Here is a 26701-nt window from a genome sequence, read left to right as displayed (position 1 = left end):
TTAAATGGCACGTACAGTTTGTTCTTTCTTCTTGAACTGAATGTATAAATATATCATATGTTGCATAGCACCATCCAACTAGTATGCGACATCATTCTACGTCACAATAAACAATAATGAAGTGTACATATATCACTGCATGTACTGTAACATACACATGTTTATTAATTACTTGCTTCTCCCTCTGATTTCGTCTGCGTGGAAATTCAAAAGAGACCCATTTACCTTAACTGTTCCACGTTACAGGCACTAATGAAAACCAACAATCCAAAATTACCGTCACGTATAAAAGTATATGTCTTTTACAAAAATATTTAAACAGTTGATTTCCGGTAAAACCCGTGACTCAGACAAATTAAAAAATAAATGTTTTTATTCAAAATAGGATATGATCACTTATTGAAAATCGAGAAATACCACCCATTCCAAAAAGTATGCAACAACCCTAGAAGAACAGGCGCAAGAAACTTAGCGGGATTCTCTTTTTTTCTAAAAATTTGGTTATCTACAATGTAATATCGTACAATAACACTTATTTTTTAATAGCTTGAGGGTGGTCGTTCTATTCCCAATCAGTGGTATTAGGAAAATAATTTATGTTCTATTAATCTCTACCACACAAACGTTTTTAAGAACTCTTGAATTTCTTAATACATTTATATGTTTTGTACATTTTCTGGGATCTTGTAAAAACATATTTTTTTTATGGAATAGAAGGACAAACGAACGTACGGGTCACCTGGTGTTAAGTGATCACCGCACAAGAGCGTTGCCGGCCTTTAAGGAAGGTCGTCCCGGAAACACCGCCCAAGGAAGCTCATTCCACAGCTTTGTAGTACGAGGAAGAAAGCTCCTTGAAAACCGCACTGTGGAGGACCGCCACAAATCCAGATGGTGGGGATGATATCCTAACTATATATACATCGCCTCACAAAATATTTATTATAAGTTAATTTCTGTTCCTGGTGTTAACATGTTTATGACAGTTTCTAGTAAATTCACTTTGTGCCTATGTACATACATACATTCGTATCTTTAAATCGCACAGGGCGGTTATCTTCTATGTTGTCTATTATATGTGAATATGTCAGTGAATATACTTTCATCCAACTCTTCAATTCTTGACGGGAACTAGATAATGATATAGTATGACTTTTATGAGTGGGCGTACCCGTCTGCCCCCTATGACGTATTATAGTAGGAATATTCAAATAAGTTATAAAAATGCTATTAGCGATAAGTGACGTGAACTGATAAACGTTGTTTTAATTTAGATCTACGAGTATATTTACATATACAAATAAACTAGATACGCCCTGCCCATTACAATGCAGTGCCGCTCAAGATTCTTGAAAAACTCTAAAATTCTGAGCGGCACTACAATTGCGCTCGTAACCTTGAGTTTCACTAGCTACGGCGCCCTTCAGACAGAAACACAGCAGTTTTAACACATTTCTGCTTCATAGCATAAATAGGCACCGTTGTGGTACCCATAATCTAGCTGGCATCCCGTGCAATGGAGTCTCCCACTGGTAAGTTGTCTTAACATATAATTTGTTTTTGCCTTTTTTAGGCAGGCACACGAGCATAGATGTGTCATCTGATGGTAGGTGATCACCGCAGCCCATACTCTATATATAAATATAAAGCGTCCAGTATATAATCTTAATATTTATAAATTACGTGACACGTTGCTTGTCCGTGATGGACTCCTAAACTAATAAACGCATTTAAATGGGGATTACTTCATGGAGTGCAGTTTAGTACAACTTGAGAGATAGGATAGTTTTTATTTCAATTTGGGACCCAAATTATTATTTATTTCTAATATTTGTTTTGTATTGACATATTATCTATGAGAGAATTTATAGACGCACGGTTTGACAGTTCTGCTATGAAACAATTTCATTATAACAACAGGGAGCATATTTTACGAAATAATTCTTGATGTTATGAAATATTATTGAGAAATTCATAAAAAACAGTATTTTATTTTTGTATGTACAGAACAACGTCTGTCGGGTCACCTGTTGTTAAGTGATCACCACCGGCCACAATCTCTTGCAACACCAGAGGAATCACAAGAGCGTTGTCGGGCTTTAAGGAAGGTGTACGCGCTTTTTTTGAAGGTACCCATGTCGTATCGTCAAGGAAATACCGCACAAGGAAGTTCATTCCACAGCTTTGTAGTACGTGGAAGAAAGCTCCTTGAAAACCGCACTATGGAGGACCGCCACACATCCAGATGGTGAGGATGATACCCTAACTTGTGGCGTGTCGTGCGAAGGTGTTTTTCGGCGGTAGGAGTCAGGTTAAACAGCTATTGGGAACACTCCCCGTGATAAATGCCATAGAAGATACACCATGAAGCGACTTCTCTACGCAACGCCAAGTGATCCAGCCGTTCACAGAGCACTGGGTCCCCCACAATTCGAGCTGCTCTACGTTTATTTATTGATTATTTATCAGCTTTATTTATTGAACGACAAAAAAGTCCACTTATTCGAAAAGTTCTGCCTCAAATATGAGATGTAAGAAGAGACGGTGCAAGAAACTCAGCGAGACTGTTTTTATTAAATTTTTTTTTGTTATAGCTAGGATGGAGGCTATCGTAGTTTACGGTGTGTATCATTTACAAAACCGGATTGATTACTAAATAATTAAAAATGTAACAGGTTTCCAGAAAATTAACGAGACATATGTGTTACGTATGTACAACGAAGAGCGGCTCGTATCATCGACGATCAAGTAATTTCCGATCGACTTTGATTCTTTGGCGTTGCGTAGAGATGTGGGTTCTCTCTGCATCTTCTACCGCATTTATTACGGGGAGTGCTCAGTCCTCTGAGCGTCCAGTATTGACACCAGTTGGTCATTTCGTCAAACTGCGATGTTTCACCCGCATCATTTTGACGTGTGACTGTCTACAACACCACGTTTTGCAAGAAACATCTTCCCTCGCAAAGCCACTTTCTGGAATCAATTACCGGCTGTAGCTTTCCCAAATCGATATGATTAGAGCCCTTTAAGCTTAGTGCATACTCCTGACTTTGTTGTTGCGGATGAATATCTTTGGGTGGTTGTCTCACCACTCCCCATTACGTAGCCTCTTGTCCGTTTGTCTTACTTGGGAATGGATCGACCACAATCGCCCTCGGGCAATTAATTATTATATTTTCCGTGATGTAATTCTATTAAAAAAAATAAGTGAAGAAGTCTTTTCCCAAAGCGGAAGTTGGGCTGCAACTGAAGCCCAACCGTCAACTGACATCAATGAGTGTTGTAAAGGTACAGCGTCCCAATACAGGTATAAAACAATACTTTAACTTCAGACTAGAAAGCCCCTAATCAACGCATTCACACATACACACAATTTACACAGTCGCTGAGCAATCTTGGAGGCAAAACTATTGAGTGGCACGCCGTACGCGTCGCGACTGGTCACTGTGCGAATTAAGGCAAAGAGTAAGCAGAAAACACGCAAACATGGTGTTTTTAGACAATTTTTGTGGTGGACATTTCGAGCTATGAACACTACTTAGTCCTGTTACACATATGCTTAAGTCTTATTTGTGGGTTGCTAATGCTTGCTGTTGGTTATAGTTAACACTGCCGAGCCTTTTTGAACTATCACATTTCTTTGAAGTTAAACAAGTTTTTTGGCATGGCGTGACGCACATTTTTAGTACTTCTCTCAGAAAAGTTATTCTTATAGCTTGTACTTTTTTGTGTAGGTTCACTTATTCAGATTAGTAGTGAATAAAGAGGATTGTAAGTATACAAACTGTTTTCCACGCAAGAATTTTGAAAATATTGGCTTTGTTACATAGTTGGCGGGCCGGCAGCCGTGAACTCATATCGCTCAAGGTCGCTGGCATTTAGTGTCGCCTTAAATTAGCTGCACCGCGTCGCTCGTCAACCTTTTTATATGTACCAACCTCCCAGCCTCTATTACTTGTATTGTGACGGCGTAGCGTTACATTCAATGAACTAGGTACTGAATATATAAAGTAAATAAAAATTAATATAATAAATATTACGTATTCTTCCATTTCCCTGTATGTATATATACGAAATATGTATCTTTGTCAAACAACATGACCATTTATTTACAAAAGCAAGAGATATTTATCCGAGAAATACAAGAAACGGTGACAGACTGGTAACTGGTGGCACACAAATTTCATAATGCATTCTACGGAAAATGTAGCTATGTCATGTGTATAAAAATATTTAATAAACTCCCTCCAAGCTTACGCGTATTACCCGTCCAACGATTTAAAAAGGATCTTTTTACATGGCTTATAGATAAATGTTTTTATTCCATAAATGAAATGTTGACACATTAGGTTAAATTAAATTGACTTTAAAATATATATTAATTCTAGTCTTTAAATAATGACATTTAAAAATAATAATTTAAATTGACCTAAGTGCTTAAAATATAGAGTTTGTTAATGTTAAATCAATTATAATAATAACTAGAATTTTGTTATTAATAATTTTGCATGCCAGAAATGGCCGATAACATTGATACATTAAAACTATTTACACCCATTGTTACATGTTTTCTAGCAAAATAAAGGATTTATTTATTTATTTAAAATAAAATAATAAATTAAATAGAAAAGTTAAAAAAAAAAATGATGAAATTTTCAAACAAACAAATAATATATTTACAAAAAATTACCTCTACCTTACATTTAAAAGTAAATAGCAAAGGTAACGTAAAAATAGCTCCTCCTGTCTTTTTCCCACGCCTCAGTTATACGAGTAGTTCGTAGAGTCCGCCAACAAATTTATTAATGTATTATGAGTCCACCGCAGCTAGGAACTGAGTACGATATAAAGGAACCTTATTACCGGCATGCTAAAGTTGTTATTTCTTTAAAAAGTTTGAATGAAACTTCTGTTCTATTTCTCTTTATTCTGTGGTACATGGTCCCACATGGTGGCTTCACACCTTAGATCGCTTTGTGATTTCTTTTGACTTTTTGAAGTCACTTTTATGATGCTGTGTAATATAAGGTGAAAAATCTTCTCGGCCTGTCTCCAATTACCATAAAAAGGCTACTAGTAATAAACACTTATTATTGATTACGAATTGTGGTTTTCAAACCCAATTGTATGCAAACCACAAATGTGTATTACCGACGGAAACACGATCTAAGGCGTCGCGTTTGGTTTATTACGAAAAAAATTAATATAAAATAATTCACAAAGCGTATTCATAAAACCCACAAGGAAAATTTATAAATACTAATAAACTATCGAATAAAATAAGTTTTGTGATTATAGCTATCATAGTTTATGGATAATATAAAACAATTCAAATAAAAAAGCCTATTTTTCAAAAAATAAATGTATCGAGATTTTTTTTCGTAATCGTGTTTTCGAAACTGCCATAATTTAGATAAAGAAATGAAGATAAACATGTCAAAAAATTGGAACCGTTGTAGTAATAATGTTACTTTTTAGGACTATAGCGCCTTAAATAATTAATTGCGTGAGTTTGGGCGGAACACGGAAGTACTCACATTAATAGGGTAAATTGGAGTTTTTTTTTAATAAGAGGGGCTAAACGAGTGAATGGCTGACTTGATTGAAAGTATTAAGAAAACTGTCCAGGGACTTGAGTAATACTAGCCGTCCTTTGAGATGGACTTATGTTCTAGACTTGAAGGTCCCTTAGTCCTATTCGGGACGATAATTCTACGAAGTGGCTTTGCTAGGCAAATAGATTCTAGCCATCATTGCTAGATATCAACGTGATTCGGGTGGAATTTTGCATTTTGACGAAGTGTCCGGAGGAGGTAGTTAATTAACTATTAATATGCTGGTATTAACTTTTTTTTTAAAGTTATTAAATTTTATAAAAAAATGGCCATGTCATAAATCCTGCTACTCCACAGCTGAATGACTAGATAATGTACTTTTTATAGCAATAACAATGACAGTACAATGTTTTATATTTTATTTAAAATATCGCAAAAAAAGAAAGCTGTGAGAGTTTCTTGCACCACTTCTTCTCTCTCGGTGCGCCATTTCTTTCCGAAGCGGTAGTAGTAAAAAATTACATCAAAAAGAATTCTAAAGGAATCAATTTTTAGAAAATAAATCCCATTTATGACTTTTAATTAACCTAAATAACTCCTATGAGCACTGTGACATTTATTGAAGTGATAACTTCTTATGGGAGGTTAAACCGCTTCGTAACGTTACGTGTTACGGCGCCATTCAGTCTATTTGCCTTCCCTTTCTCTCACGCATACGGCAGCGGTAGGCAAGCTCCTCCTCTCTCACTCTAACCTATTGATACTTTTATGGGATTAAATAATGTACATACACGAATTTCTAATGTACATATTTTTTTTTATGGAATAGGAGGACAAACGAGCGTACGGGTCACCTGTTGTTAAGTGATCACCGCCGCCCATACTCTCTTGCAACACCAGAGGAATCACAGGAGCGTTGCCGGCCTTTTAAGGAAGGTGTACGCGCTTTTTTTGTAGGTACCCATGTCGTATCGTCCCGGAAACACCGCACAAGGAAGTTCATTCCACAGCTTTGTAGTACGTGGAAGAAAGCTCCTTGTAAACCGCACTGTGTAGGACCGCCACACATCCAGATCGTGAGGATGATATCCTAACTTGTGGCGTATCGTGCGAAGGTGGAATTCGGCGGCAGGAATTAGGTAAAACAGCTCTTCGGAACACTCCCCGTGATAAATGCGGTAGAAGACACACAATGAAGCGACGTCTCTACGCAACGCCAAGTGATTCAGCCGTTCACAGAGTACTGGGTCCCCGACAATTCGAGCTGCTCTGCGTTGCACGCGGTCAAATGGATCGAGCTGATACTGGGGTGCGCCAGACCAGATGACAGCAATACTCCATGTGTGGCCGGACCTGCGCTTTGTACAGCGCTAGAATGTGGGCCGGCTTGAAGTATTGCCGTGCTCTATTAATGACGCCCAGTTTCTTTCAAGCCAATTTGGCTTTGCCCTCCAGATGGCCACGGAATTGGCAATAGCTCGAGATTTCGAGACCCAGTATTCCGATACTAGGCGAGGCTTTTAGGGAAGTGTTGTCGAAGAGCGGTGATGCGATAAATGGGGTTTTTTTAGTGGTAAACGCGCAAACTTGAGTCTTCTGGGGGTTAAATTGGACAAGGTTCAATTTACCCCATTCCGCGACCTTCTCAAGAGAGGACTCGATAGAAGACACAAGTTTCTCCCGGCACTGGTCGACGATTTCCCGAGAGAGACGTGCATGGCCCGTGTATACGGCATCACCAGTGCTGTCATCTGCATAGCGATGAATGTTGGAGGTGTCCAACATATCATTGATATGCAGAAGAAACAGCGTAGGAGATAGCACACAGCCTTGGGGCACTCCAGCAATCACGGGCTTCGGGTTCGAGCAATGTCCGTCGTCAACGACCTGTATGCTGCGCCCACTGAGGAAGCTGGAGGTCCACTTGCACAAGCTCACGGGAAGCCCAAATGTTGGAAGTTTAGAGAGGAGCGCCTTATGCCATACACGATCAAAGGCCTTCGCTATATCCATGCTAACTGCCAGGCCTTCCCCCTTGCTTTCAATAGCCGCAGCCCATCTATGTGTCAGGTATACCAGAAGATCACCTGCCGACCGACCATGGCGAAACCCGTATTGTCGTAATAGCAATAGGCCTGTAGTTTGCCGGATCCGAACTGTCTCCTTTTTTTTTGGATCGGATGGACAAGGGCTGACTTCCATGAGTCAGGGACTACGCCTTTGGAATAAGAGTGCCGGAATAAACGCGTTAGCACCGGCGTCAACTCAGGGGCACACGTTCTAAGCACGATTGGAGAAATGCCATCCAGCCCGCTCGACTTCCTAACGTCCAACGAAAACTGAGCTCACCTAACAGTTTTCTGTCTGAACTGTACTTCAGGCATAGAGCTCTGACACCGCGGGATGGTCGGCGGTGTTTTTCCGTTGTCGTCAAGAGTCGAGTTGGAGGCGAAAAGAGCGCACAGGAGATCGGCTTTCTCTTTTGCCGTATGGGCCAGAACTTGCGTGTTCCGGTCGGGTAACTGGAAAGCTGCTCGCCGATTTTGACGACGTGTTTTGACTTTGCACGGGCGATTTGCCGCTTAAAAAATCTGGAAGCACGGTTGTATTTCCTCTTAAGAACTATGCAGTTTGGATACTTTGTGCCCAGCGCCGCAACCCAAGTTCGATACGCATGTTTTTTGCAGTCAGATGCTGCTTTAACTGACGCATCGAACCAGGGCTGTGATCTGCCACCGATCGGTACTACAGAGCTTGGTATAAAAATATCCATGCCCTGTAGTATCACATCGGCTACTGCAACGGCGCAGGTACTAGGATCATCCGAAGGGAAACAAACCCTGCTCCAAGGGTAGGATGCAAAAAAGGAACGCATCCTATCCCAATCTGCTGACTTGTAGTGCCAAACGCGGTATATTCAAGAATTGTAACTAAGAATAAAATATATTTTATAACGAATATAAAATTTTATGAATAAATAAACGTTCCGTATATTTTAAGTAATAACCTAAGCTTTTCTCAAGTTTCAACAATTTCAATATTAAATAGTTCAACATAGATTTGTTTAAGTTATCACTTCTGTTGGGTGTTCCGAGATGCACATGTTTATTTATTTATTTATTGCGTCTTACATTTTACTTCTAATATATAAAATTCTCATGTCGCGGTGTTTGTGTTGATTCTCATGAAATTTTGAGTGCATATTGGGTAGGTCTGAGAATCGGACAACATCTATTTTTCTTCCTCCTAAATGTTAAGGTCAGTGGTTTTTTGACTTTTTTTTATATTTGTTTGATTATTAGTCAGCATTAAAAAATACATACAACTTCAAATTTTCACCTATCTACAATCAACAGTTCCTTTTGTATCGCGATTTTAATGTCAGCAATACAACGTTTGCTGGGTCAGCTAGTAATTAATATTCTTGAAACTATTTAAAATTTACATTACCTGCACACGGCATGCAAAATGATTTAAATATAAACACTACATGCTAATTACTACTACTTTATATATCTAAAAGCGAGTTAAAATTACGAATAAACCTAAACCAGAGGAAAACTACAAGTGATACAAAAGTAATTTAAAAGTGTGTAAAACTTTATCAATTAAAACAGTGCGAAAAGATATTTAGTGAAACGAAAAATTCATTAGTGTTTTAATTAAAATATATGCGAAAGAAAATGCTGAGGAAACCGATATCTCTACGCAACACCATAAAAGTCGATCGGAAACGACTTTATTGTCGATGATTCGAGTTAATCTGAAGATTGTCTGAACACAAACCTACTTTTGCATTATTATATAGATAACCCCGTCCTAGGGACGTGTCATCGTTAACGTCAGACATGCTTTGCGATGTTGGAGGTTTGGGCAAAGTTTGGGTATTAAATAATAACTCGGACTGCGATTATAGGTTTAAAGATATTTATTTCTCATTAAAAACATAATATTGTCACTTGCATGAGAACATAAAAATATGATGTAATAATTTATCCGCCGTTCTTTACATGTTCAGTACATACATATACACTATAGTACTTATTCTTCTTCACAAAATCTATGATTACACACTTTTACAGGTCACTATCACATAACAAACAATTTCAGACATGTGTTTTATAAAAACTTTGAAACAATATAGTCTGATAACTCACGTTTAAATGTTTTTAACGACTTAATCTTTTTGAGAGATGAAGGTAGACTATTAAAAAGTTGTGCGCCCTCGTAAATAACTGCGACTGCGATTATAAGCCCCTTTCTTGCGCTTTGTAAGGGTTTGAAGAACTAGTTGGAGAGATGAGTGTGTGCATATGTATATAAAGGTAATACACACACTACAGTTCTTTAAATAGGAATCATATTACGAAACTTATAACATCACAGCGAAACATAGAAACAAAAAGTTTTTAATGATAAGGTTGATAATATAACAAATAAAGTTGCAAGACGGGAAGCAAATTAAAACATGTAAGAAGAATTAAAAAGAGAGTGAAGTGAAGAAAAACTGGGCCGAATATTGAATAAAATTAACAGATAATAATAATAGCTGATTGATAGCTGGAGTGGTATGATACCATCGTAGTACCCCATGCTGTAAAACTAAAAGTGGGCAAGCCAGGCAACCAGGTTAAAAGACGAAATAATTGAGAATAATTTTTTGTACCTGTTCACCATTCAAAAATTATAGATGAAAAGGGCGAGGCCTTCGTCCAGCAGTGGAATGAAATAAAACTAAAATAAAGGTAACTAAGCAGATACTACCAGTGGGAGGCTCCCTTGCACGGGATGCCGGCTAGATTATGGGTACCACAACGGCGCCTATTTCTGCCGTGAAGCAGTAATATGTAAGCATTACTGTGTTTCGGTCTAGTGTAATTACTGGGCAAATGAGACTTAACATCTTATGTCTCAAGGTGACGAGCGCAATTGTAGTGCCGCTCAGTTTTTGGGTTTTTCATGAATCCTGAAAGGCACTGCATTGTAATGGGCAGGGCGTATCAATTACCATCAGTTGAGCGTCCTGCTCGTCTCGTTCCGTATTGGCATAAAAAAAAATGTGTTTGGTAAATTCTTATGCCATCAAAAACATGCTTGTTAAAAAAAACACCTTGAGGCATGAGATTTTAAGTCTCATTTGCCCAGTAATTTCACTTATACGACAATATTAGTAATAGTTACCATAGACATACGATATATAATATATATATATATATACCATAAATGGACCTTTGTCCAAGAGACAAGAAAGAAAAGGAAAGCGAATCTATCGTTACTGATTTTGATTAAGTAATTGTAAACAGTCAGCCAAACTTGACATTAGCTCTTAATTATTCTTCATATTAACCCACTACCTAACGCAAGTACTAAAAAATCAAAATTACAATAAAATATTTGAATTTGAATAGTAAGTAATCACCTCCTATCTCTGTTCGGTACTCTTCCAAAATATGGTGAAATTGAATATAAAAGTTAAGTTTAGAAAGTAGATCAGGCAGATTATATTTTGTGCCAAAGATTTAGTTTTAAAAGGCAACGGTAAATTTAAACAGCCACGAAACCTAGCGAAGTAGGTATAATATAATTTAAAATATTAATAACAAAATGAAATATTCTGAATAAATTGTTTGAAAATTACAATTTTCACAATTGCTTCTATTAATACTAAAGTTAATTTGTTTTTTATTTTAATTTACATTCGGCTCTTTGTTATTGGCAAATTGGGGTGGATTGGTCAACAAATAAGAGAACACAACTGAAATTCAGTGCTGTTTATAGCCACGGCCGTTTCACTGCCTTCCTGAGTAGGTGACCCATTTCCTGCACTGCATAGGAACTCTCTAATATTAAATGACGTTCTTTTTTGGTTTGTTTTGTACTTTTATCTTTTTATATTAAGTGTAACCTGTGAGTGTTTTGTGAAATAAATGTTTTTCTTTCTTTTTTATGAGAAAAAGTGACGCAACGTTCACCTGATTGGTAAGTGATATGTGTTACCATGTAGTAATTTGAAAAGGTCTGACATTTTGATAAACGTCCGGACTTTTTAGTAGATATCGTTTAGATTTTGCTGTGAGCGGCTATCACGTGGCGTTGCGTAAAGTCGTCACTTTATTGTGTGTCTTCTACCGCATTTATCACGGGGAGTGTTACGAAGAGCTGTCTCACGTGATTCCTGCCGCCGAATTACACCTTCGCACGACACGCCACAAATAAGAATATCATTCCCACCATCAGGATGTGTGGCGTTCCTCCACAGTGCGGTTTTATAGGAATAAGCTTCCAGTGCGATGTTTCCAGGACAATACGACATGGGTACTTTCAAAAAGCGCGTACACCTTCCTTAAAGGCTGGCAACACTCCTGGTAGTCCTCTGGTTTTGCAAGAGAATGTGGACAGCTATGATCACTTAACACCAGATGTCCCGAACGCTCGTTTGTCCTCCTTTTCCATAAAAGCAAAAGTTAAGATACATCGCCTATTTAAATAAAAAATATAAATTCAATTGAATGGACTTAAAAGAATTAAGTAAATCAAATTATTCTTTTAGATAGTTTTATAATCAAACATTTGGAAATTTCAATTCCAATCTTATAATCTCCTAACTCGTTCTAAGTTTAAATGATGTCATTCAGCGCCATAACGGTATCTATGCAACCGTTAGAAAGAGACAGAGTGCGGCGATTTCACGGGCGAGCGAGCGAGAAGATTATCGTCGACACGGTTCCTCGGAAACCAGATTCGCATACCGTTTGTTTTTGTTTGCAAATAAGTGTATTTAGATAAATTGTGAATTTTAAGATTCCATGCTCTACTGTATACACGAAAGGTACGTTTATGGTTTAGTCCAGTCCTAGGTAGTCTGTCTTACCGGGACCACAGACTAAAGAGTGATATATGATCTTTAAGATAGGTATAGCATATCACGTTAGGAAGGGTCATAAGTCAATAGAAACAGAGGTCAAACATTAACAGTATATTAACAGCAAGAGGCTCCATCTAGACGTATAAATGACCTAAAACCTAGTTCAATATTTAACCCAGATTGGTGCAAAACTGAGAAAATACAATCAATGAATGTTAAAAAAATGACAGGTTCAAATTTTTTTTTATTTTCAAAACAACGTTTCTTAAGTTACTAAATTTATTACGTTACGTTGATTTAGTTACAAAACATGCACCTCGAAAAGCATGGCAGTGAACTGCAGACAGGCAGATATTCAAGAAAGTTTTTTCCTCTAACCCCCTTATTCATAATAGTAACTAACTTAAAGCATTGCTAATTCTCACTCTGTCTTCTTCTATTGACCTAAGTCAGAATGAGAAAAAACACTCCTTAGCGGCTGTTTAAAGTTAGCGGACCATTATGAATAAGGGGGTAAGTATATTGTAGAATAGTAACATTATTTTAAAAGTAACTTTTTACAGGCTTTTCAGTGTTCTGGTAACTTATTATTTTTAATGGACATTGGGTAAATGCCTGAACTGTGAAATGTTATTCGTATACATACCAGAAGATACAATTGAAGTAAATATTATTTTATGGAAGAGACATACCAGCGTACGGGTCGACTGATGTTAAGCGATCATCGCCGCCCACATTCTCCTGCAATACCAGAGGAATCACAAGAGCGTAGTCGGTCTTTTAGAAAAGTGTATGCACTTTTTTGAAGTTACCCATGTCGTATCATCCCGGAAACACCACACAAAGAAGCTCATTTCACAGCTTGGTTGAGCGTTGAACAAAGTTCCTTGAAAACCGCACTGTGGAAGAACGCCTCACATTCAGATGTCATCCCCATGACATCCTAATTTGTGGCGTGTATATAAGTCGTATACAAATATACGAATTAGGTTTAAAATATTCATGCTATTAACATTAACCCAAATCGTTGTAAATTGTCGATTAAGTTACGCGAAATGCCGGAAACAGGAAATTGCAAGTCCACGAAGTTGAATCGTTACTTTCAATCTGTTGCCAATACTGAAGCAGCCATTTTGTTTTCTTAGAGCTGTCAACTGTATCCAAGTAATGTATTTTTTAAGGGCTATGCAGTTAATATGTATCTGTATTTGTTGCATACGATTACTAATCACGACCACCATGTTCATAAAGCATTAATTTCAATCTCTAAAGTTTGATGCATGTAATATACGATAATTTATATTTATAGATTTACTCCATTACTTTTTATGAATTATTTGATATTTAAACATATATTGGATGCAGCACTATTATAACAGCCATTGTAAAATACTCTCTTTGATTGGAAAGAGTGCCCGTTGAGTTTTTTGTATGATCTTCTCACGAGCTCTACTTTTTCGGAACATATTGTAGATACAGTAATTTAAAAGAATTATTTATAGTGACGATTCAATAGCGCTTAGTTTAAGCCATAGGTTCTCAGCGTGGGCGATGACGCCCCCTTGTGGACGTTTGAGCCTTTGGGGGGGCATGAGATGGCGCAGATGGCGTGGGTAGACTAAAAATATAGTCTAAAAAGGCACAAAAATACACGAAAATATTCTCGAAAAAAAAATCTCAATATTGGCGGTGAGCAAAATAAGATTGAGAAACTATGGTTTAAGCCTATTTGAATAAAGTTTATTTGACTTTGAATTTACTAAATAGGTTTTAAAGTTTACAGCAGTCCTAAACATTCATATTCACTATTCTATCTCCCTCTTTTCCTTTTGATTTTATACACCTCTCCTTTGTTTATACAGATTTTAATTTCATCACCGAATATTACGTTAATGCGAAATTTTTGTCTTCAAACCACGTACACCGATCTAAAAAGCTAGCAATACTCCTTTAATTCGTTTGTATGAAAGTGTGATATACATGGTGATATCTTAATTTCCGCAAAAAAAAATGACCTCAAATGCTACGCTGTGGAATCAAAAAAGTATGTATTTTTAATGCCGTGAAAATATTATTCAAAATCTCTTAAAATCACCAGTACATGATTATTAAAATTGCGGTGCAGTTGTTTACATTCACGTCAAAAATAGAACTAGATTTCAAATATCTTCTTAATATATATAAATCTTGTGTCACAATGTTTGTCCTCAATGGACTCCTAAACTAATGAACGGATTTCAATGGGGATTACTTCATGGAGTGCAGTTTAGTCCAACTTAAGAGATAGGATAGTTTTTATTTCGATTTGGGACCCATAATTATTTTTATTTCCAATATTTGTTTTGTTTGGACATATTTTCTGTGAGAGTATTTTTGACGCGCGGTTTGACAGTTCTGCTGTGAAACAATTTCATTATAACAACAAGGAGCATATTATTATGTTACAATGAAAAATTATTGACAAATTCATCAAAAACGGTATTTTATTTATTATGTACAGAACAACGTCTGTCTGGTCAGCTAGTTCTTTTATTTAGCTGACGACCTGTATAGCCGAGTGGTTAGCGATCCTACCTACTAAGCTAGAGGTCCCGGGTTCGATTCCCGGTTAGTGCAAGCATTTATATGATGAATATGGACGAGTCATGGATGTTTAAATGTATTTATGTATGTTTATATGAATTTATGTATGTTTAAGTAAGTATATTGTATTAAATATATCATTGTCTTGTAACCCATAACACAGGCTATATATGCTTAACTTGGGGCAAGATAATTTGTGTAAAAAAAGTGTCAATATTATTATTATTATATATTAGAAGTGAGACCACAGGGCAAGTGACTCACCTGATCAAAAAAAACTTACACAGATAAATGCGAGTCGGACCCACCGAGGGTTCCGTACATATTATTAGGTATATATATACCTACCTATAGTTATAAAAAAGGGAGAAAAGTTTTGTTTCTTTTTTCGTCATAAATTCAAAACTATCTATCTATATATATATATAAAAATGAATTGCTGTTCGTTAGTCTCGCTAAAACTCGAGAACGGCTGGACCGATTTGGCTAATTTTGGTCTTGAATTATTTGTGGAGGTCCAGAGAAGGTTTAAAAGGTGGATAATTAATATAAAAATGCTCGAAATTAAATATAAACAACAACATTGTTTTTCCTTTGATGAGTCCCTTGTCGTTCAGAAATCAAATTGAAAGAATAGTTTAAAAAAATGATTAACTAATTAGAATCTTTATATCTTTCTAACTTTCTCAGGAGGTCTCAAAACAAACTTTAATTCAATTATAGATTTTTGCTAATTACTTTATATGGCAATACAACGTTTGCTGGGTCAGATAGTACTTAATAAAAATAATTAAGAGCTTGTGTCAATGAAGCCCTTTCATACGATACGCCACATGACACGGTTAACATTCAAAATTTGGAACTTGTCCATGCATAAATACTCTGTTTTTTTTATTTAATTATACATACATATAAACTATATAGACTTTTCCCTATACTTGTAGTACATATGTATTAGTTACCTCACAGTTCTCGGTCAACGTAAAATACCTTATAAATTGTTATTCCCCTGGGAATGTCGAAATACAAGTTTTTTGCGGCGTAAACGGCCCCATCTTTTGATTTTTCCACAGCTTCAAGAGACTAATATTTATTTTTATATTAAGTTGTTAATTAATATTTATGTTAAGGTGCGGACTGACTTGGATTGTAAACACCACAACCAATAGTACAATATTTGAGTTGATCATGAGGCTAAGCTGCTAATGGGCATTTATTTTACTGGTTTTCTTTTGTTTATTCAAAATATTCATATTAAATTGAATAATTGTTCGGTTTAAGTTTTAGAAAAATACTAATTCTATTAAATTCTTTAAAGAAAGAATGTTGTTATCGCTGAAAATTCAGAGATTTTTAATTCCAAAGTTTATTTTTGGGTAGCAACTTCCAAATTTTTTATTGGACATTTCAAATTAGATATAAACATTCTATTCGGTTCAAATTTTTCTTTAAGTCCTTCTTTGTGCACTGTCGGCAATATTTTCATTGCGTTAAGTTGTAATCGACTCTCTAATAAACCAATTTTAGTGGATATTGAGGTATGACCGCGCCTTAAGGTTAAATTGTTTATTAGTACATAATAATATTATTTTTTTGCTATGGAAGAGCGGGCCCTCCCACTACAGGCAACTTATGCTTAAAAAGAGACCCCAATACCGATATAGTATATTTGTTGTAATAAAAATATTATTATTACTCTAGACTTGAGTATATAGTTTTAATTTCAACTCGATACCTTTACGCGTTTCTGAGATAAGGGGTCTTGACAGACAGACAGATACAGTGATACTGTCAGGGTTCCGTTTTTGCCTTTGAGGTGCGGAATCCTTATGAGGGAAAGTAAAAACCATCCGTCTATGGACATCCGCAATAGCTTGGAAGATGGAGTATGCCCTAAACTTGAACGTCCCTAGGCCGATTTCACCAATAACACTTCAAACTGAGTTCAATAAAACCCAGTTTTACGAAAACGAGTTCAAATGCCAGTCTAGATCTCGATTAGACACGAAGCGATTTCACCAATACCTTTGAGCGTGTAGACGTGAACTGAGTTTACATGTCATAAAGAATAGAATGCATCAAATACCTGTCAAAAATGTCATGGATAAGTATGAACAAAATCAAAATTGTTTATTTATGTCAATGTTTCTATTACGATAACGACAGTGGCAGACCTTGAACGGGATCAAATAAATATGTTCAATACACTAGTAAAAATGAAGGACTCCGCGCCGTGATATTAGCAAGTGAAGCACCTTTATGCTAGTGTGTGTGCGGTTACGGGGTATACCAGTTACACAATTTTTTCTCCCTTAAATAATCATATATCCACAAATACTTTTATATTATTGTTTTTACACTTTTTCACAACGCACGACGGCATTTTTATAATATTTTATTGCAACGCAAACTGATCTGTCATAGACGATGGCAAATCTCATAATGACGGCCGATCGGCTTGTTTAAGTGTATGTGTATACGTGGGGCTATGTATTTACACGTTTTCCGGCTTGTTTTGGTGCCTCACTGTTATGTAAGGTGACACAGAGTCTTTAATTTTTTACTCGTCCGTGGTTCAGTATTACAAATTTTTCTAAATCAGCATTTAAACGCGTTTAGTTTGTGTTGGTGAAATCAGAATTGAGTCCGTAAACTCATTTACACGGTTTAATTTAGTTCAAAGTGTTCTAATCGCGTTCTCCGTCAATGGTGAAATCGTATGCGAACTCGTATGCGTTCAGGAATACAGCAGCCGGTAGTTGATTCTACCTGGATTCTACAAAGAGGCTGAGAGGGGCTCAAAGTTTCTAGTGAAATATTGAGTGAAACCCCAGACATCAACGCTATACGGGTGGTATTTCCCTAATGTCAGGTAGTAAAATTCGGGTACTAGTAATTTTAATAGCATAGTATTTTTTTTTGATTAACGCGAGTGTTATACATTTGAATAAATCACTTTTAGAGCATTAAAACGCGTGTAAATGTAACCGTGTTTTAACCTTAGTTTAGACATTTTAAGACTTAAGTATGTAGGCTTCTTGTTAATGTTTGTATCTAAAGGTTGTGATGTATAATGTTGTGTAGTAGGTCTTATGAGTATGTAGTAACTTGTACATGGCTTTTAATATAATACGTTTTCTTTTGAGACAAAATAAAATATTTGTATTTGTAAAAATATTTGTATTTTAACGACCTTTTAATAGGCGATTGGGTGTCTATTTTTTAATAGTACGTAAATGCGGCGTCACAATTGCGTTCGTTACTTTGAGACAAGTTATTAAGTCTCATATGCCCAGTAATTTCAGTAGCTATTTCGCCATTCAAACTGGAACATAAATTGTAAATATTTGCCCAGTATCGCTTAATGGCAGAAAAAAGCGCTGCTGTGCTAAGTAGCCCGCCATTGGTGTAATAATGGTAAGGAGTCCGACACACACTTGACCGTTTTGCAGAATATCGAAACAGAAAATGACATGCAATAACGTTCTATACATATAGACATATTACATCGTTTAGGACAAAGCCGAAACATGGAACATGCCACAAATTACACGATAATAAGCTTCGACTGCTATAATTATCTATACATTGCCGCATTTACTCCAGTTGTTTATAATATTCATGATCAATAAGCAGCAATGTAAAACAGTGACAGTCGACACACGCTATGGAGGAAAATAAATACCACTGGACAGGCTGTTCCACATGTTTGACAGCAAATTTTTTGTGCCTATTTGAAGCGCCATTCGCGAGTGTCCAGAGAACTAATTTTGACGTATAATAGAAATGGCTGCAAATCACCGTACAATACTCTGAAGTATTTTTGCGTTTTGAATTAATTTCATTCGTTTATGGTGTTATTTATACTTCAAGAATCAACGTAATAAAGTATTTTTTTTATGTATGAGTATATCGTTTTAATTTCAACTCGATACCTTTACGCGCTTCCGAGATAAAGGGTCTTGACAGACAGACAGATACAGTGATACTGTCAGGGTTCTGTTTTTGCCTTTGAGGCACGGAATCCTAATGAGGGAAAGTAAAAATCATCCGCCTATGGACATCCGCAATAGCTTGGAGGTTGGAGTATGCTCTAAGCTTGAACGTCCCTAGGCCGATTTCACCAATAACACTTCAAACTGAGTTTGATAAAACCTAGTTTTACGTAAACGAGTTCAAATGCCAGTCTTGATCTCAATAATTTTTTTTTGTTAATAGTTTCCCGCCATCTATCGATGTTTGCTGAGGTTGTCTTCAATAGTTTTAGTACCACAGACTCTCGCTACATGGCCAACAGAGTCAAAATGGCGAATATCAAACAGGCACAAAAGCGCTTTGACAGCAGCCACTCCAGTGGTATATAGTATAGGTCAGTGCTTTAAGCACACTTTTGCAGTTCAGCTTTTAGACTGCGAATGATTTGTCCTCATATGTGTATAGAACAATGATGTTACCATGCCATTATTGTTGTAAAATATGTCTATTCAAAGAGCCTTTATGGACTCTACAATGTAGAGCAGTTCTAATACTCTACATTGTAAGAAACAGAGTCTACAAGTACTTGGCCCACATTAAAATACACTATTTTTATACGGTTAAAGTAAATTCAATTGGCGGTATAATAGCCTAGAAACCTAGATTCAGTGTTGCCAGCCGCTATTGTAGTTTCACAATTACGCAAAGTCATTACAAATTTTATTTGAGTACTGTATTCTAATTCAACAATTATATAAGTAAGTCGAAAGTTTCCTTATAAAGCTGTAGGGTCATCTACGACTTAATTAAAATTATTTTTTTATCTAAATTGTTATTGTTATAAAAAATTCAATGTAGTTTTATTTAGCAAAAGTGTAAATAAAATTACAAATCATTGTCACGGTGATACATACGTTTTACTTTACATATTATGTGGTAAAGTATTCAAAATATGTAAAAAAGAGTTTATTTCAAACAATTGAGAGAGTGAAGTTGAATTTTCTCTGTCTCGCAACGCATTTTTAACATTCATTATTTATTACAGAGTGTACAAATACAACGTCTCTACATCCATTCTTGTATGATTATGAATTGGAGCGTCCAAGGCGCCTATTGGATCAGCATTTCGGCTTGGGTTTCACGCCAGATGATATCATCAGCGGTGTGGCCGATCCCGTCGCCAACCGGGAATACTACAGACCGTGGCGTCAGTTGGCTGCCGCTGCTCGAGACCTACGATCCAGCATCAAAAGCGACAAAGAAAAGTTCCAAATAAATTTAGATGTTCACCATTTCGCGCCGGAGGAAATAAGCGTTAAAACCGCCGATAGTTATATAGTTGTTGAAGGCAAACTTAGGAGAAGAAAGATCAGCATGGCTATATTTCTCGCCAGTTTACTCGAAGGTACACGTTGCCGGATGGTTGCGTGCCCGAGAATGTGGAGTCGAAGCTGTCTTCAGATGGTGTACTGTCTGTTGTAGCGCCTAGGAAGGCGCCACAGGCAGTCCAGAGTGAACGTCAAGTTCCAATAATGCAAACTGGGCCTGAGAAGGAAGTGTCATATCAAGCTATTGGTGATAAAGCCCAATAAAAGTAGCATTAGTTTTTTCACGTTTGTTCATTCTATATAAGTTTTGGTAAGAATGGTTTCGTTTAGAATTAGTGAATATTTAATAAAAGTCATGTAAAAAATATATATAAATCCACTAGGTATTATAGATTAATGCTTACACCTAAACTTGCTCGTTTACTCGCGTCGGTCTCACGGACCCATTAGCGAAGTAAGAAAAAAATCCGGCAGCTAGCAAAGATCGATCGATTGCATAAAAATTGTTGCGAAAATAGGTTTCGTCGGTCTCACAGACCATCGTGCTAGTATAGGAAGGTTAATAACACCAAATCCACGAGCCAAGAATTCTAATAGCGTTACCGCTTTGTAAAACTAGATCCATTGGAGCTTTTGGTAGCCCTTTTGAGACAATATGTGCCTCTGAGTCGCAATGGATACTAAATAATGTATCTTATCATTAACGGTCGCCTTCAATTTTCGTAATCTTATTTAAGATTATTTGTAACAATGATTTATTGTCAGAAAACTTACAGAAAAGAATACGCTCTAAAGCTATCATATTGATACAAATACTAAAAACTACCAGTACGACATTCAAATGTTTCGATTCAATTGATAAAAATGATGATACCCGTTCTATAGAATACAAAAGGTAGAAAGGGATTTAAATATCAACTTAGGATCGACTATTTAGGATTGCGTGTGAATTTTGAAATAGGTCTTACATGTTTAAAAGTTTTAGATAATGGTTCTTCGAACTGGATCAATATATATATATATCAATACATAAATAATAAAAAAGTCGATAATATGTAACGACATTGAAGGACATTGAGACATTATAGAGGCTTTGTATACAATAATACTAGTAAGTTTTTGAGTAGGTACCTACATATTACTGCTAATTAGTATTATGTTATCATACAATGATTAAAAATTCGTTAGTTAGAGTAACGCTGAGAGTTAAATATATGTTAATTCAAATTGACACATGAAAAAAGTTTTTATATCTGCCGCTACCGTGCGCTTAAATACCTTTACTGTATGTGGCAGCACTGCTCTTACACAACGACCATAACTACATAATATACAGAGTTTCAGACTACGTAATCTATGGTAACTTCAACTTGTAAACTTATATTTAGTTACATTGTTTTGCTTAAACCAAATCAAACAAGATTGTGCTTACAGACGAATTAATTACTATTTTAGTTTAATTGTGTAAGAAAAGTATTGAAATCACTATTAATGATATTTAATATGGCAGTTGTCGTTCGGAAACCAGAAATGTTGATTGGAAAGTATGTAGCGGATCACTTGCCATAATCAACCCTAACCTGAGTGAAAGTATAACAAAAACTCACCTGATTTAGATTTCACCTCACAAAATCACTTTTAAACAAACTCCTTTTATCACACAATACACAGCAATTTCGATCGTAATTATTTGGTATAAAAACTCTTCCGCGGTTTTTATTATTTGTTGTCTATGGTCGACGTTCTGGTTTTAAACAAAGTCGCGAAAAAACTAAACTTTCAAAATTCGAACGCGGAAACGTCATCAACGTTTGTTCGCTTCGGGCCCCCTCAGCTAACTGGCATGAGGCCTCTACGTTCTTGCATTCAGGTTAAGCTGACTCAGCCACTACTATTTCCCATTGTCAGCCTTAATCGAAGGTTGTAAAGTGTAATTTTCTATATTCGTCTTAACAGAATTAATGAGCATTGTAATTTAAAATGTTCACGTAAAATACAAAGGTAAAGATAAGCGTGGAATAAAAAAGGCTTAACTTATTGTGTTTGTAAAAAAGTATCCATTGTTTCAAAGGTAATGCTGAATTTAGAGCTGCGGTGGGTTATCGTTTGGGAATTTTTGACAATAACTTCGCAACAAAGAGAATAACTTTCTGTGATATTAATTACTTTTTATTTAACTCGAAAATATAAGCGAAAAATGTGTCCCCTTTTTAAAACAAAATGCGCGAACTGATGAACTATGTCGGCTATGATTATAATTCGTCAGGTACAATTCTTTTTAAATGCACGTTTTGATTCATAAGTGTCCATTTGATACAAATATTTGTTACAAAAAGAATAAAATATTTAAATAATTATGGTGAAAGCCATATGTTCATCCGTTCTGGGGCGGAATTCGAAATTGTCCTTTATAACAAAGTTTATACGGAGACTGCCTTTTAAATACATCAAATTAACTAAAATTAATATTACACACACTACTGCTTGAATTACACACAAAATATACATACCTACATAAATTATAGAGATCTTTGATAAATAAACACTAATAAGTTCAAACTTAAAAATCAAATGAATTGAAGTTGAACTTTGACCTCTGGGCGACCACTAGTATAAGTAAATAAGTGAGTTTATAGCCTGTATTTTTATGCGATACATACAGTTTTAATTGTGAAAATGAAGGGGTGAATCTATAAGAGTAATAGATTTACAAGATCTAAATTTAACATTAATGACCTAAAATAGATATGGCTTGGAATAAGAGAGACAATTAATTGGCCAAAAATGTTACAGACAACGCAAGACCAAACTATGTTACCAGCTTCGAGTGCAGCATTTTCAGGACTAACAACACTAATTCATAAAAGGTACATCTAATGCTCTTGTGCTTCCGCCAGGGACTCAAGAGTATGGGCGGCAGTGATCAGTCATCATCAGGTGATAGTTAGATCACTTAGCGTTGCGTAGAGACGTCGCTTCATTGTCTGTCTTCTACCCAGGGGCGTCCATTTCTTTTCTAGCAAGGTAGGCACTGTGGATCTAACTAGTCGTAGTTGGAATATGCAAAGATTGCTTACCGTAGGTATCTGGTATCTAGTGTAAGGAAAAATTTTATGAGTTGGTTTTCAATAGATGTTTGGTTATAAAATAACAGAACCAAATTAACTTTAACACTAGTGCTATATTTATTTAGGTTTATAACGAGGTAGGGACTGCGTAATCTAATATATAAAATTCTCATGTCGCGGTGTTTGTAGTTAAACTCCTCGAACGGCTTGACCGATTCTCATGAAATTTTGGGTACATATTGGGTAGGTCTGAGTATCGGACAACATATATTTTTTATCCCCCTAAATGTTAAAGGTCGTCCACGCCATTTTTTTTTTAATTTTTAATTTTTTTGGTTATGAGTCAGCTTTAAAAAACACATACAACTTCAAATTTTCACCCATCTTCGATCATTGGTTACTTTTGTATCGCGATTTTAATATCGGCAATACAACGTTTGCTGGGTCAGCTAGTTGCCTATATAATATGCACGCTCCTGCTTCTACCGTATTTATTACGGGGAGTATTCCGAACAGTTATTTGACCAGATTCCTGCCGCCAAATTCCACCTTCGTACGACACGCCACAAATTAGTATATCATCCTCATCACCTGGATGTGTGGCGTTCCTCCACAGTGCGGTTTTCAAGGAACTTCCTATCAAGTACAACAAGTTGTAAAATGAGCTTCCTTGTACGGTGTTTCCAGGACGATTGAAGGTACCCAAACAAAGTGCGTACATCTTTCTGAAAGGCTGGCAACGCTCCTGTGATTTCTCTAGTTTGCCAAGAGAATGTAGGCGGCGGTATCATTTAACATGAGGTGTCTAGTATGCTCGTTTGTTCTCCTCTTACATAAATCAAGAACTAAACTACCTTAAAATGATTATCAATGCAAAACACTTCAAAGTCAAATAAAATTAATTCAATTTGGCTTAAAACTAAGCGTTATTATAAATATTTAACTTACTGAATATGTTGGGAAAAGTAGAGTTCTTGAGGAGAACATCAACGGCTACTCTCTTATATCAATTAGATTCATCAGCATCGGTGTACGGTACTTGCTGATTTTACTAGGAATCATGAGGGTAGTTGTACGTGCTCCACTATCCGATGACACAAGTCGCGCTTGGGTTGACAAGCGGACAGAGACAATTATTGATCTTTGCTCGGGCGTGGTCGATAGTACTACTTAAGTAAACCGTGTTTATTTATTAAATTCCGCCAACAAGGTATACACTAATATAAACACAGTATAATACAAAAACAATAACATTCATATGGTAAGTGATGCCTCAATTATAGGCGAAAATGACATGCTATTCACTTAAATAAAGCCACAAAATAAAATAAGAACTATAATATATTATATATCTACGAATACAATCTTAATATAAATTTACACAAAATATTATCGAAAAATAACGATTGAGATCATCCCTCCCTTGAAAGAACCGTTTTAATATATTTTTTAAATTTTTGTAAGTTTTGATCAAATATGTCGACTCCATCGTGATGACTATTATATTCCCTGGTAATTCTATTCAAGGGAGAGAAGTAGCCTAAATTAGATCCTGCATAATTACAGACAAATGGATTATATTTCTTAAACGCTCTCTGTTGAGTTTTTGGAACAGCGTTTACCCTGAGTGATAACCAGTGGTCATCAAGTCTAGTGTTGATGTTCAATACTAGTGTCTACATATAAACTTTGCAAGTTTGCGATGGCCAGTGGCGTTCACCTGGAACTCCAGAGTCAGGACCGTTGGAGCTGCTGCGCCGCCGTCACCTGAGTGACGTGGGAGTGTTCAAAGGTTAGTGGATTGCATTTTACTTCTTTCCTCATGATTCTTGGTTGATTGTAAGTGCCTACATTAATTCATTTATTTAACGAGTCCACCATCTGGATGTGTGGCGGTCCTCCACAGTGCGGTTTTCAAGGAGCTTCCTTGTGCGGTGTTTCCGGGACGATACGACATGGGTACCTTCAAAAAAAGCGCGTACACATTCCTTCTGAGTCTGAGAATCGGTCGTCATCTATTTTGATACCCCAAAAATTATAATTATTGAATTATTTTTATTACATTATATGGCAATACAACGTTTGCTTGGTCAGCTAGTATTTCTATAAAAATATTATGTATACTAGGAAAAATATGCATAAATATGTTAAAAAGTGTCAACTGCATAACTTTAACACTAGACAAACACATAATTGCCGTACCCAGTTTTAGGACTAGTAAGGCAAATAAGTCATTTTTGGGAAATTTAATTAGATTCTTTAACTAATAAAATAACCACGACATTACCACCACCTCACCCGCGGCTTCGGCTCGGGAGACAACGTTTCGCGGATGAGAATCACCTACTTTTCTCCCTAGGTACGTACTATTTTTAAATTTTGCTCACTTCTTTTTGTTTTTTATTTTTATAAATGCTTTTATAACTTTACGTAAATAAAAAAAATCATTCATTCAGACATACAACAATGGAGAAAATGGGAGCAGGTCTTTACGACATGGGTACGGTCACACAACGCGTCACGGAAACACCGCACAAGGAAGCTCATTCCACAGCTTGGTTGTCCGTGGAAGAATGTTTCTTGAATACCGCACTGTGGTGGAACGCCACACATCCAGATGGATGGGATGATATTCTTATTTGTGGCGTGTCGTGCGAAGGTGGAATTCGGCGATAGGAATCAGGTAACAGCTCTTCGGAACACTTCCCATGGCAAATGCGTTAGTAGCACATGCACGCACAATGAAGCGACGTCTCTACGCATTGCCAAGTGATCCAGCCGTTCACAGAGCACTGGGTGCCCCACAATTCGAGCTGTTCTGAGTTTGTGGCGGTCAAATGTATCGAGCTGATACTGGAGTGCGCCAGGCCAGAGATGACAGCAATACAACATGTGGCCGGACCTGCGCTTTGTAGCACGCTAGAATGTAGGCTTGAAGTATTGCTGTGCTCTATTTATACGGCCAGCTTCTTTGAAGCCAATAGACTGACGTAATAAAAAAATTACGTCAGTCTTTGTGGATACTTTAATATTTTGTGTTGGTCTATCAATTGATAAGTAACATGATTTTCGTGAATATTTTTTGCATCAATATGTTATTTTATGTACGCTAGTGCTTGATTCAATTTTATCGATATTATTTTCGATATTTATCTTTAAATCTTGCAACAAAAATAAATGCGGTTTTACGTTTACCGTAGGTACAAAATTTTAACGGTTTCCTAAAACATTAACACATAATATTTTTTGGGACAAAATCCCTTTAGATTTAAAAAGACAAAAACGGTTGAGATTAATCGAGTAAGTTTGTTGGACTCCCAGGAAGAG

General features: G+C 36.4%; 1 protein-coding gene and 1 pseudogene across 1 annotated transcript in view; one reads left to right on the top strand and one right to left on the bottom strand.

The window, feature by feature from the left end:
• LOC126971380 (PTB domain-containing adapter protein ced-6) overlaps window positions 1–22133 on the bottom strand; it is an 82759-nt gene extending 60626 nt beyond the window's left edge. Inside the window, exon 1 of the mRNA XM_050817685.1 lies at window positions 21914–22133. The gene's annotated coding sequence lies outside the window, so the exon portion shown is untranslated. The remainder of the gene's footprint in view (window positions 1–21913) is intronic.
• LOC126971284 (protein lethal(2)essential for life-like) lies at window positions 19033–20570 on the top strand (annotated as a pseudogene).
• Window positions 22134–26701: the final 4568 nt, after the last annotated feature.

This window comes from Leptidea sinapis, chromosome 23 (assembly GCF_905404315.1).
Source record: "Leptidea sinapis chromosome 23, ilLepSina1.1, whole genome shotgun sequence".
Lineage (NCBI taxonomy): Eukaryota > Metazoa > Arthropoda > Insecta > Lepidoptera > Pieridae > Leptidea > Leptidea sinapis.
This window is presented reverse-complemented; position numbering and strand designations above follow the sequence as displayed.